This window comes from Glycine soja, chromosome 16 (genome assembly GCF_004193775.1).
Source record: "Glycine soja cultivar W05 chromosome 16, ASM419377v2, whole genome shotgun sequence".
In the NCBI taxonomy this organism is placed as follows: Eukaryota; Viridiplantae; Streptophyta; class Magnoliopsida; order Fabales; family Fabaceae; genus Glycine; species Glycine soja.
In genome coordinates this window covers 29,590,579-29,605,299 of record NC_041017.1, presented here as the reverse complement: position 1 = coordinate 29,605,299, position 14,721 = coordinate 29,590,579, and the positions used below count along the sequence as shown (strand labels likewise).

Below are 14,721 nucleotides of genomic sequence, written 5' to 3'. Positions count from 1 at the left end.
AAATTTGAGCACCACGTTAGCAACCAAATTCCGAGAATTCTCACCGTTGGGAATTTCGATATCATGTCTGAACTGAGAGAAATACCCTTCGAATTGTAGCCTTTTTCTTTCCCGCAAAAACCCAGAGCTGTCTTGGTAAAATTATGATCCCGGTTTCGTTAACCGTTGGATTGTTGTAAAATTTGGATATGTTGTTCGAAATTCAATTGTGCACGCTTTGACCGTTGGGATTTGTGAGATGATGTTCGTGGAGAGAGAAAAAGGAATTTCATGAAGATAGTCCAAATTGAGGCTTCAATCCCTTCTACGTTTCTCTGACGTTTGGAAACTGGAGGAATCTTAGGGAACCGCTAGAGATGCTGCTATCGTTGTCTGAAGACACGTGAGTCCGCTTAGAGGTAAGGGATGAGTTATTCACAGTTGGGGATTAGTGAGAACATGTGTAGGGATCCTTAGAGGATTAAATTGGGGTTTTGTTTTGGGATGTTTGTTAAATTGCAATTTTTCCTTTATGATTATAAATAAAATATTGATGTCCTAATGAAAATTGCTTGATAAATTGTGCTCTTGATATTTGTATATTTCGACCTATGATTTTGATATAATTGTGTAATATTATTTGAGGGGTTTTAGTCCTCATGTTGTGATAGTCTTTATTATAAATTGTTATATTGAGGATATGAAATGATGATTCAAATTGTGAGTATGTGATGAATTGTAGAATAACATGTTGCTTTGAGATTATAATATTGTTATTGAGATTGAGTATAAGTGTAAAGTTGAACATGTGTTAATTTGTGAGATACGTGTAAACATGTGATGGTGGATTTAAGCTATGAATTGTACAATAACCCGACCAGCGTTATCTTGAGAAAAGCGTTGATGCGCAGTGTTAAAGAGAAAATGTAGGTTTCCTATTTAGGAACCAGTGTTAAATCGTAGTGCTATGGTGTTGAACGTGTTTAAAACACGAGTGTAAGGTCGTGGGTATTGTATAATTCATGAGTAGTGTCTGCATGCAAAAATTATTTTAGGGGTTGGACCTGAATCAGGAGGGAGAGGCCCTGACGGACTCTTCGGAGTGTAGACCTTGGGGGTCATCGGGTTTGAGTGCTCCTTTAAGCCTATGCTGATCCCATATGGTTTGAGCATTCTCGCAAAACATCGTGACCCTGACTGGTCTCCCTATGATCTTACTTAGTGAGAGTGACATGACAAACCCATGGTGTGGTGTGTCTTGTTATGTACTCCTAAGCGCCCCAGGGTGGTTTTTCACTGACATGGTACCACATTGCATATAGGATTGAGTCTTAGCATAACTGTTGCATATGCTTGCTAATTGATGCGTTATTATATCTTGATCGGAGTGTGAGATTATTGTGTAATGTGATTGATGATTGAAAAGTGAATTTTGAATGATGAAGTGGTGAAGTTACGTGAGCTATGTTTAAGCAAGTGGTATCTCATTTATATAATATGTATATTTAATTGTCTTGTTTCTCTATTAGCTAGGAATGTGATAACTCACTTTCTGTTTGTTGTTGTGTTTGGATCCTGTGATGATTTTGAACTTGTGTTCGGGGGAGCAGAAAATAGGTGGATGACTATGAAGAATCTCATGCTAGAGGACACGGAAACACAACGCTCTGATAGGATGTGACATTAGGATATATGTTCTATATTAATTGTATGAAGCTTAGACGACCTTGTTGAGTCGAGAATACTTTATTATTTATTTGGACAAGTTTGAATATGATGTAAAAGAAAATGAATGTGAACATTTTTCCCCTTTGAAAGACTTGTAAAAAAATGTTTTAAAAATACTTTTAATTAATATTTGAATTTTTTATTCCTTATTAGTATATATGTGAGGGGTAGAAGGTGTCATAGGGACCAACAAAGAAGTGATATTTGGTAGCACTGTCAGAGAAAGGAAGGGTTCCAAGGTATCCCTCATTCCTTCAGTGTCTCATATTCTTTTTTCCTCTTCTCTCCTTGGCTCTCTCTTACTTCTTCTCCTTCATTCTTTTCATTTTTCCTTGTGTAGTCCACTATTTGGTTTGTTTCATCTCGGCGGAGGGTGTCTTGGCCGCCGACGAGATTCATATAGGTCGACACTGTTGATTTTCTTGTGCTTTATTTTATTTCGTTGTTAGTGGTTTGTGTTTCCTCCATTTGTTATATTTTTGTTTGCGTTCCCTGTGCCTTTATCGTGCCGTCGTCATCCCCATGGCAGCCTTGCGCTGCCAGGCCTTGCACTGGTGGTGCCAGAGAGGCTAATCACCCTCCGCAGTGATGACTCCTTTCCCGCACCGTTTAGAGGGCTTAGACATTTAGGGTTTTCCAACTCTATTGGCTAATTACGGGTTGGGCTGGGTCACCCTAATCCGATTCCAACCCTAGCAAAAAAGAATATATTGTTGTTTACATCCCCTTTTTAACACATGTACCTTTTTTTTCATTTTGTGCCTAGTCTAATTTTGTGAAGTCTAAAATAAAATAGAAACCACTATCTGCCCCCTTATTTAACACATGCACTTTTTTTTTTTCATTTTGGGAATAGCCTAATTTTACGAAGTCTGAAATAAAATGAAAACCGCTATTTACAATATAAAATAAATTTGTTATCTACACCCCCATTTTTAACACATGCACATATTTTCTATTTTGGGCTTAGGTCATTTTTGTGAAGTCTGAAGTAAAATTAAATTGATGGTTACACTCCCTCCTTTATATATCTACCCCTACCACTTAGGTTGGTGACTAGGCTCGCCATGTCATGTTGGGTCTCGAACTGATTGGCGGTGCTTCCATAAAGTGTGAGTAAATTTTATAAATGTCATGTTGGGTCTCCAACTTGCTTCCATAAAGTTTATCACAAAATCAAAATCTTTCAAAAAGAAAAATCAACCAACACACAAGTTCTTTTTCTACAAAGAACTACGTAAGTTTTATTTTCTCATTGCACCTGGGAATATGTAAGAGTGAGGGTAAATCCCTAGTCGACCCAAAAAAACAAAAATTAAAATCTCTTCTATTTCTAAAAATAAAAATTTGATTTCCTTTTCTAAAAAAAAATATAATTCATGTTTTCAAGGGATGATAAATAATCAAAAGTCACTTTATTTTTTAGCACACTCAATTAAATATTATCGTTTTCATGACAGATGTGCGAGGTGCAAAACCTTTCCCGTGCGTAAACGATTTCCGAATCCTTTTTCTCCAATCGTAGATCTACCATCCCTTATCCTTTCTGGTTTTTCCGACATTTTCTTTAAATACACGTTGGTGGCGACTCACCAATTTTTTTTTTTGGGAAAGAATTTATCTGATTTATCTATTTTTTTATTTCGTCGTCATGTTGTTACTTACGTGATGACAGATAGTGACTCCACTGTGGACTGGTTACAGAGTTTAACCATTTGATCGAGTGTGTAATTTTATCATGACTTTTTCTTCGTTTATTTTTTCTTTTATCTTTTCGATGTTCTCTTGTTCGTTATCGTTTCATTTTGCTACTAGATGAATTTTTTTTATCAATTATTAATATAAATCCACCTTATAGCTTTGATCTAACATAGTTAAATCCTCATTTTTGTTGATGATCAATAACATATTCAAGTATCATTTTTCATACATAAAAATAAAAATAAAGAATAAAATAAATGATATTATAATAAAAAGAATAAGAAGAACATAGAAAGTATACTAGAATAAAATTGGGTGGATATTTACAATTCATTGAAGTAGAGTTTATATAGAAAATGAAATCATCAATTTGATAATAAACGGCGAAAATGATCATATAATTTTAATTATAACTAATGATTATAAATAGTATTTATTTTAAAAATAATTTCATTATTAAAAGCTTTAAACAATAGTAAATTCTCATAAAAAACCAAGTAAGAAAAAGCTAGAAACGAACAATATATTATGTTATATTAATATATAATAATAATAATAATAATAATAGTAGTAAAAGTAATAATGTATACTGTTTTATTATATATAATAATAATGACTTAGACAATTTTAGTATACATTATTTAGCAGTATATTATATTATAAATATTTTTAGTTATTTTGTGAAATATATACTTGAATGTACATTATTTTTAAAAAAAATATAATTAAGCATAGTCAAATATTGTTTAATTTATTATTGATGTGAAGATTATTATTTAAAATAGTCTCAAAACTATATAATTAGGGTTAATTCCTTTAAATGACTATAGATGAACTTAATTAAAAATTATATTTTACAAATAAATTAATTTAAATTTCAGATTTATTTATTTTACATAAAATTCAATCCTAAAGCTCATTTGTGTATATATAACGGTTTGATATTAATCTTGTTTAATATGATTCAATAGTATTACAATATATATAACCGTTAAAATAATCTAAAATATAATTAATTTTTTTATCATAGAGCAAAAGGTTATTTTAAAAAACATAATTTAAAATTAAAAAATATTGTTAACTTTATCATACCATAAATTTTGTAACCTATATTTTTATATATAACTATTTTTATATAAAAGTGAAGACAACAATATTTATTATTTAATTATTACATTTATAGTTTTTTTAAAAATTAGTTTACAAAATAAAGTTTACAATAAAAATAATGTAAAAACTCTTATATTTATACTAACTATTAGTATTCTATCATCAGTTTACATTTATCTAATTAGTTATAATTTAAATAATTAACATTGAATATAAATATAAATATTTTTAATTTTAATTATATATATATATATATATATATATCTAATTTTAATTTTTTTTATTTTTATATTATATTATTTTATAATTTTAAAGTCATGAATTTAATATATTATTATTTTCAGAAATATATTTTAAAGTAACTAATTATAAAAATAAATAAATTATGCATAGATAATAATATTAAATTAGTGTAAAATTTTACATTTATTTTATTTAATAATTTTTCTTTTATATTAATTCAATATGTAAAATTAAATAGTAGAAATAATTTAAATTGTTATTAACATGAAAAATTATTGATGTTATTAAAATATTTCAATAGTTGTTGATCCGTACTACTTTAAATTAGTATAATGACAAAATATAAAATGTTTTTCTTCCTCTAAATCACTAATTTTAAGAACGCAATAACGGAATATATGTAGGATGTTCTTCTTTCATATCACTAATTTTACTTACATGCTAGCATGATATTAAAAAAAATTCAAATTTTATATACTGATAGATAGCCAAACATACACATTTCAAAAACATGAATTACTTTAGCATATATCAAATATAAACCACTATCTAATTATAACCAGTTGCACCTTAAGACATCAGTTGTGTTGTAATTTATCCAAAATATTTATGAAGTTTGATTTATCCAAAATCGAATAGAAAGAATTTGTTATTAAAAACAAAATCACTATCAACTACCAATAATTCAGTGGAAAAAAAAAGAGTCTACTTAATTAACTTCCACTACAAAAAAAAAAAAAAACCTATGCCTACAAACACTTTTATCTACATGTTTAATTTAGTGTAGGTAAAACTTAGGAAAAACATTTACCTACAAATACTTATGGTAGGTAAAATCAAAGACATATACCTTAATTGTTTGGTGTAAGAAAAACTCAATAAAAAAAAAAATCAACCTACAAATAGTGAGTGTATGTAAAATCTCCTTGCACCTGTAGTCATTTGGTGTGGGTAAAATTCCAAAAAAAACATATACCTACACTCAATTAATGTAAGTAAAATCATAAAGACTTCTACATATAAATGGTGAGTGTAGGTAAAATTTCAAAAAACTTATACATACAACTACTTGGTGTAGATAAAACTATTCTTATTATATAAAAAAATTATTTTTTATAAAAAATTTATATGATAATATTTTTCTTGACACATTAAATGTCTTTTGACACATTACAATACAACCACAACCATATTTTTTTTGTAATATAAAAGTTTTCTAACTCACCAGCAATTTAAAACCATGACATGAATAAAAAGATTAACTTCTATAGAAATTTTTTAAAGGTATTTCAAAGGTATTTCTTGATCTCCATTACGACACAGACGACGGCTTCGAAGTGCGCCTCTTTCTCCATAACTCATCTTTCTCCCTATTCATTTTCCAATTCATTCATTCTTCCGCTATTGCAGGTTTTTCAATTCCAGCTCTATTCCCTCTCTTCCGTTCCACCTCATCAACAAAAGGTTTCAATTCCTCTCCTAAATTTTCATATATTTATTTCCTAGACTCTGATTCTCTTCTTAAATTTTGCATAGATTTTCGGAGCCGAACAAGATACTCCAGTGGTCAATGACTCTGATCTCGTCGCCATTTCTGACAAACTACGACTAGTCTCGGTCAACGACTCCGAACCGGAACCAAGCGCTGCCGATTTGTTGAAATCCGATGAGGAATTGGCCAGACTCTTGCAGGTTTCAGTGTTTCACCTAAGAATTTGTGTTCGGTATAATCGATTTTGGAAATGGAGTGAATTTCTGTATTTATTTCTAGTTTCAACTTTATTTTTATTTTCACTTTGTGTGTGTGTGCATGCATTATTATATCTGTACAGGCAGAGGAGGAAGCGCTAATGTTGCAGTAGTATGTGGCAAGCCAAAATCCTCGAGAATTTGATAGTGGAGTACGGCCCTACTAGTCAAGTCCTCATGTTGCAGCAGTATGGGCTATATTTTTTTGCGTGAGTATGAAATTTGTGAGTAAAAATGGTTGTAACAAGCCAAGTGTGAAAGAACGCGAATTCAACTTAGTTTGTCATTCATTTGATGAATAGGAATAAGTCTCCATATATTTTTCTGTAACTTCCTTTCATGAAACTTATATATATTTTGTTTGTGCAAATCTTTTGCATCCATGAACGCCATCACATACATAATAATACATACAAATGTGTTCCCTATTCATTGTTGTAACTGAAAAGACATAGAAATAGCTTTATCACCATAGAGGATTTCAAATTTCTATATAAACATGGAATAAATACTGTGAGGATACCAGTTGGGTGGTGGATTGCTTATAATCCTGATGCTCCGAGTCCATTTATTGGAGGAAGTCTTGAAGCTCTAGATAATGCATTTTCACGGGCACAATAGTTTTTGATTTTGCAGCATTATCTTCAAGGTTTATAGCACAATTGGAACTTTGTTTTTCCTTCTAACAAAAAATATGCCTAATTATCATGTTGCAGGGAATATGATATTAAATGCATAATTGACTTTCATGCTGTTCTTGGTTCCCAGAATGGGATGGAGCATAGTGCAAGCAGAGATGGATTTACAGGCTAGCCAACTTCTCCTAATTACATTTCCGACTCATTATATGTTATTGAATTTTTAGTTTCTAGGTATGTTTTAAATGCGCAAACATATTCTAAGATTGTTCGTATCATCTAATATCTAATAACTAATTCTTCTAAATGCGCACACATCTTAACTATGGTTTTTCCTTCTACAATGCAACCTATTCAAACTATTGAAATATAATTCTTTTGATATAAAGGTGGATGAATTGGACAAAGCAATTTTTATAGCCTCTAAAGATCCTTCTTTGTATGGCATTGATGAAGTGGAGGTTAAAAACCAGAGGAAGTGGACCAGTGATACTCGCACCCAGGTATCTATAACATGTAGAACTTGAGTAAGAGTTAGGAGAATCACTGGTCCACTTCCTCATAACATAACAATCCCTTCTCTCTCTCTCTCTCTCTCTCTCTCTCTCTCTCTCTCTCTCTCTCTCTATTTTTTTGTCTGTATGGTGCTTGTGAATAATTGTAATACATTATTAGGTGAGCACAACAAAGAAAGCAGTGCAACCTGAAAAAGGCTTAAACAATGCTAGTCTAAATGGGATGCACAAGGAATTAATGAGGCTTCCTAGAATGATTGATATCAAAAAGTGTTGTAGAATGATTGAGCTTACTCAAGGCTGTTACGACATGACATGTTGGTAAGATATCAAAAAGTGTTGATTATTTTTCTATTTATTTTATTAAATGGTCAACTATGAATTCTATTATGCAGTCAAACTATTGTATTGAAAGTGGAACAAAATATTATAGAAATTTACATGTTAAGAAGTGAGGGAGGGATCTGCCTATTTAAAACGGTGTTGCATTCTGTTTTCTTCCTTGTTTGTTCATGGTTTCTCGTTTCATTTTATGATTATGTGTGAAGAACTTCTATACTCTAAAAAGGTAAAATGAAATTGTCTGTACTCTGTAGGCCTTAATTAAATTTCAGGTTGAGTGTTAGATCATTTGAAATTTAAATGTATTTTTACCTTCAACTAGATAAAGTCCCTGACAAGTGTCTAAGTGATAATATTAAACTCAAGAGAGAGAGAGAGAGATTGGCTGGTGATATGATCCCACTAAATGATAATGTCAAAGCTCAGGGGAGATAAAGTAAATAGAATAACTTGGCTTGAACATAATTATATTAATAACCTATGTGTGTCTGTGTAATTTAGACCTCAGTATTAGTTTCAGATTGCTCTATAATTTATTTTGTGTAATCTTATGATATGATGCTGAAGATTCAAACTGACTTGTTTCTCTAGGTAACTAGAAGGTACTGGATGCTAAAATGGTATATATTGGGATACAGTTTTGTCATCCAAAATTGGAAAATCCTAATGAAGGCTTTAGAATAGCAAAATTGAGTTCTGCCATGAATTTGTAGAAGGGATTGTTATGTTATGAGATTATCTGCTATTTGGGTTATATTGATTTTTAGAATTTCTATTGGAGTAGGACAAGTAACATGTGGGTCTGTAATGGGCTATGCATTAAAGTTGTAAGTTTTTTGTTTTAGGCTTACTAAACAGAAAGTGCTAAGCAAAGGGACTTGCAGACAAGTGGATGAGGACTGTAAGTTGAATCACGGTTATATGATAACATTAATGTTTTCCGGAACCCAAATTTCATGAAAGTTTTGCATTTTTTTTTTAAATTAACTTAGTCATCATCAGTTATCACAAATTTCTTTTGTTGCTTCAATCTTAACTATCCATGTGTTTTACTGATGTGTTTGTTCATTAGTTATTACCACATAAGGTTCATGAATAACTTTATCTTTGGAATTCACTGAACAAGCAGCTTGAGCTCAATTTTTGGTGGCATCTTTGTGTTGCCTAAGGAAATTGCTATATATGCTTCCACTCTAGGGATAACACAAATTCAAGCACACCAAAGATCACCTTTGTTCTAGGAGATGTGGATTTGAAGACATTATTGGCTCTTTTGGCTTTCATGGTGTGCTACTCTTGGTTTTGCTAATCCTTTTCCAAAGATTCCTTTTTTTTATATTATCTATTCTCACTGAGTCACCTACTGCTATGTAAATGTGTATTATTTACTGCTAATTTATTCCATTCTCCTTTACCCGTTACTTTTCTACTTTTCTCCCTTTCTTTAGTTTGGGGCTTTTCCTTTAAAATAGTGGAGTAAAAGAAAACATCTTTCCAGGTGTTGGAAAACTTGGTAGAAAATTCATTGCCTTATCTCAGGTATAGCTATAAAAAGTACAGGGTTCGGTAAGCCTTTTCATCCCTTGGACATGGACTATGCTGGGTTTATTTTGTTAACCATGTTACCTGTTACCAATATACAATAGCTAATTTATCTTTTATTTCTCAAGACACAAGAAGAATGAGAAAGGAGAAGCAAGAGAAAAGTTCCAATTTACTTCTAGAGTACAAAAAGAATACCTGAAGCCCCTCTTACTCTGCTAGCATTGGTGAGGAGCTTGAAGATGGGCTATTTGATGGTACTTCCAAATTCATTATACTTTTAAATTGTATATGATTTTTAATTAATTCTTGAACATATGGAATATAAGTAGTTGCATTTAGATATACATATGTGTGTGGCATTCTAAACTAAAAAGGCTTGATTTCTCATCATGTTTGAGAAGCGTCCCAAGACTGACATTGTCCTAACCTGTTTTGCAGATTTCTTAGAATTGGCATTGCAGTTTGGAATGATTTTGATGTTTGCTTGCGCATTCCCACCTGCATTTGCTTTTGCTGCTGTGGTATAAATGCTTTTATCTACCTCCCTTTTTTGCACTTGCTTTCACTATTGCTATAAATGCTCTTTAATTCATTTTGGGCTTTTATAAAATATTACATCGTTGACAACTTACTTGATCAGAACAACCTTATGGAGATCAGGACAGATGCATTGAAGCTGCTAGTAATTTTGAGGCGGCATGTTCCTCGTGCCGCTGCAACAGTAGGAGTCTGGCTTAACATATTTCAGGTATTTATTTATATATACAGACTTTGGAAGGTGCTTGTCAATTATTTTTGATAATCCACTTCATATTAATTATAAATTGGAAAACATGTTCACCAAATAACCAACTATATGAAAGATTTCTACACCATGAATTATACACTTGATTTGTATACAACTCTAATTTGAGAACATTTTTTCATTTTGTAGTTTCTTATACTGATGTCTATATGCACCAACTGTGCTATTTTAGCATGGCTATATGATGAGGAGGGAAAATGGAAAATAGAGCCTGGACTTGCAACAATTTTAATCATGGAGCATGTCCTCTTGTTGACTAAGTTTGGTTTCTCTCGCTTCTTTCCTGAGGTGATTGTTTTGCTTCCCAAAAGTAAGTGTATGTTTGAAAATACTTTTAAAACTCTATTGGTTGTAAGGCTGTTTCCATATTCATATTCATTTTTATATAATGTAGGTACCAAACATTCTCCATAAGCGAGTCTAGTGCGTAGTTTGTAGTTTGTTAAATGAAAGTGCCTGACTTGTTCTAATTTTTTTTACATTCAATTTTTTTAATAAAATAACTATTATTTAACCACAAATCATAACTTATATAATTTTTTATGATAATTAGAACTATTTTATATTAATATTCAATCACAATTCATCAATTATATTTTTTTCTAAAATTATACTATAGGTTATGCAATTTATACCTAGTAATTAATTGAAATCATATACAATATGAATATTTTTGTTTATTTGACAATAATATGGATAAAATTTTATACATGTAATATAACAATTTTCAGCACAAAATATTGAATCGTGTAATATAAAATTTTAATCATGTAATATAACAGATATCACAGTATAAGAATCATTGTTTATTTATGTGTGTTCCCATTATAATACTATTATTTAAGAAACTAGATCAATAGCTCACCGTTGATTTGCATTGTTAGGAGTGGACAAACTAGATCAACAGCTCACCAACTAGATTTATTCAGCCTCTATTAGCTTATTTATTTATTTGTTATATAACTAAAATTTATGATATTTATATAACTTAATAATTATAAATTAATATAACATAACAGTTTTATACATACTATATTAAATTTACTATTAGCTTATTTATTTGTAATGTGTGAATTTTTTTGTTTTGTTAATTAATATAAATTGATTTTCAGGTGTACCATATAACTACTATTGAGCAAACTGAGACAATGTTATACTTTTGCTTAATTTTAATAAAAAATGTTAATTAAATAAAATAAATATATTTTAATATTTAATATTAGGACCATGGTTGTAGCATTTATTGGTCAACAGGATTTATATAATTATGATGGTTTTATGATATTTTTAGAGATCTAAAGCCAATTTTTTTATTAGTGTTTGGGCCACAAGAGCAAAATCTACGTTCTCAAGGTGGAAGCGGCAATATGGTAATTGTTGTCCTTTGCAGACATGGAATTTTGTTTGAGCATATCATAATTGTCCTTACCCAGGTGATGAGAGGCTTGCAAATTTGGGAAGAAAAAAATACTATAAAATTTATCTAGTTTGAAGCGAAAGTTTCCATGCCCCTCTGATACCTAAATTAATTTCCTGTAATTTCATATCTTGCAGATTTTCAAGAGTGGACCACTTTTCATATCTTCCAAAGGTATGTTTTCTTCCACTAGTTTACATATTTTCTTCCAAGAAACCAAACATTTATGTAATTTGTAGTAACCAGTAAGAGCAGATTTGATGTGTCTTTTCTTCTGTGTTATACATGATAGTCCTAACTCTTACCTAAATGTATAAAGCCAAAGGCAAAGGAGAAATGGATGCTGTAGACTGATAGTTTTCTTTCCCTTTTACAAAATAAATCACTCTCTTTTGCATCTTTGCAAACCTCTCCTCCATTATGAAAACCTATAGAAATCATATAGAATTTATAAAATACACTAACTCCACAATGCAATTCCTCTTTACAGGTACCTTTCTTCTTGAACTTAACTCCTCATACCTTCAAAGTTTCATGTTTTTGTTCATTTTCTTTTTACTCTTTTCCTTGAGATGAATTAGTTGGTATTATGAGAACTATATCTCTTTTTCTAGTTTGTGAATTTTAATTAATTAAAGTGTATAATCACAAATTAGGCTAACAAAAATTTAATTGTATGTAGCAGGTTGTTGTAACTTTTCAAAGGCCATGTTGCAGCAGATCTCTAACTTTGTGCAGCATAGTAACAAGTTCATGTATATTTAATTAAAAATTATAATCAACAAAGAGTGTAATTAGGAACTAGTTTTATTATTATTATATAACATTTACCTACAGAAGACCGTAGGTACAAGTAAACTGACTTTTACCTACAGTTAGAGATTATATGTATAAATTAATATTTTTTACCTACACATAGTGATAGTTAAATTTGACTGTAGGTAAAAATATATCCGTAGGTAAAGCCTATAGTGACAGACTATTAGTTGTCACTATATACCCCCTCAAAGTTGACATAAAAAACGTCTGTAGGACAAAGTCCTTTATACATCTATCTACAGATTTTGGACTTCTAGTGATAGATTTTAACTGTAGGTAAAAGTCATTTTCCTTGTAGTCTCTTTATATTACTAGAACCTATCGAAAACAGGCCGATGAACTTTTTGATGTTTGCAAATGCATGATTCAAATGAATGATTAATTGATAGTAAAAGTAACCATACTCTACATCTTGTCAAAGTAATTTGACATAATTAAGAATCAAATAGTAGTACTATATAAATTCTTATACCAACAAATTTTGCATTCAAACCCAAAGCAAGCTATAGCTATGATGATTTGTAATACATCACAGGTTTATTGGAATTCAAATCCCACATGCATGCCTCCTTCCTTGAGATACTCAAGATACCTTGCAAATTCAGACCTTGCTGTTGTTTTCTTTTTCCATCGAAGAGCCAAGAAGCTTAGAAGTGGGTGACTCTTCTTATCCCTATTATTATCACTGACCTTCTTTGTGGGGTTTCTCTTTTGATTGATGTCCCCATAGTTGGAATCCAGAGCCATTTTTCTTGAAGAATTGGATCCATGAGAAGGCAAACTAGTGCTCCTCTTGAACCCCTCATGCTAAAGTGCAGTAGTGGCAGATTCTTTACCTAATATTTCATACCCCCTCCAAGTAGTCATTGATCTAAAGGTTGGATCTTGTTGTGTGTGAAAGACAAGATTTTGAATCTTTGTTGATATATTGAGTGTAATTAAAGAGGTGGAGGAAAAGGGTTGCTGGGGATTATAGATGAGATAAATTGGAGGATAGCACAACATAGTGTGGGGCTTTAGATATGCATCTTTGGGGTCAAGTTTGGTTATGTAGTAGACTTTGGTCCTTCATGTGTTTCTCAATTATTTACTAATAATGGTTACTGCACCGTGTGATTTGGAACCATTCAGTTTTTGCAACTTTTGTTGACTATTTCTATTCTGCCGTACCCACAATTATAAAAATTTTGTCCAATTATTAAGTTGTTAAGTACTAAGTTTCCTCTTCCACGAAGGTGGATAAAAAGCTCTCTCTCCCCGCTAATATTTGAAAACGACATTTTTTTTATGCCAATTTGATTTTCTCAGTCAAATTTGTCTCTCGGCTATCGCACCAAAGGATTTTAAAAATTTTAAATATTTCAATTGAAATTCTTTTATTTTTAAAATTGTGTTTGGACAAAAAAATTAAAATTATGAGGGTAGAAGAAAATGAATGCAAAGAGAAGAGAAAATATGGTTAGGATGCTTTCAAGGAGAAGAATACTTATGTGACATGAAAAGTCGTAGGAAAATCGAGACACTGCATACACCACCACACCCTGACCATGACATTCAATCAACGACATAAAACATGATTCAGGCCTTCATCATCGTTGAGCATCTCTGCTGCAAAATGAGATTTTGGAAATTTTCATGTAAAAGAGAAGATAAAAGTTATAAAAAGAGAATTTCAATTTTTCATCTTTTATGAGAAAATTAAAATTTCACAATTTTAGTGGTTTAAAATTCTGTTTTAAAATTCCAAAAATTTAAATTCTTTATAGAAAAACATCCAAACATTGAGTTTTAGATTAAAATAATTTAATTTTTTTATTAAATTACTTTTTTTAATTAAAATTCTTTATAAAACACACTCTAATAGTATATCCATCTTTTAAAATTGTAATGTCTGCAAAATGATGCATTGACACAATTTAATAATTGGTGAGTAGAAAATTTAAGTTTGAACGAGGCAAATAGTTCTATAAAAATGTTAATGAATTGGTCTTGCTTTCTAACCGCGACTTTGTGTAAATTAATCTGAACAACTAATACCAGTTCATGTAGATTGTGTGATTTCGTAATTGTTTTTTTTTTTATACCTATAGAATATTTATGATATATGAACGTTTGAAGATCGAATCAGTA

General features: G+C 30.8%; 1 long non-coding RNA gene across 28 annotated transcripts; it reads left to right on the top strand.

Annotated features, from left to right (window-relative positions):
• Positions 1–6,001: 6,001 nt before the first annotated feature.
• On the top strand, positions 6,002–13,744 carry LOC114390535. 28 transcript variants are annotated; one of them, XR_003661962.1, is made up of 15 exons: positions 6,002–6,098; positions 6,172–6,225; positions 6,298–6,453; positions 6,594–6,719; positions 7,227–7,651; positions 7,824–7,984; positions 8,851–9,290; positions 9,504–9,544; positions 9,676–9,804; positions 9,989–10,071; positions 10,191–10,298; positions 10,485–10,665; positions 11,673–11,725; positions 11,910–11,946; positions 13,127–13,744. It is a non-coding gene; the product is annotated as an uncharacterized LOC114390535 (long non-coding RNA). The 28 variants fall into 28 exon arrangements; XR_003661961.1 differs by having other exon boundaries at positions 9,504–9,571; XR_003661963.1 differs by having other exon boundaries at positions 9,454–9,544.
• Positions 13,745–14,721: the final 977 nt, after the last annotated feature.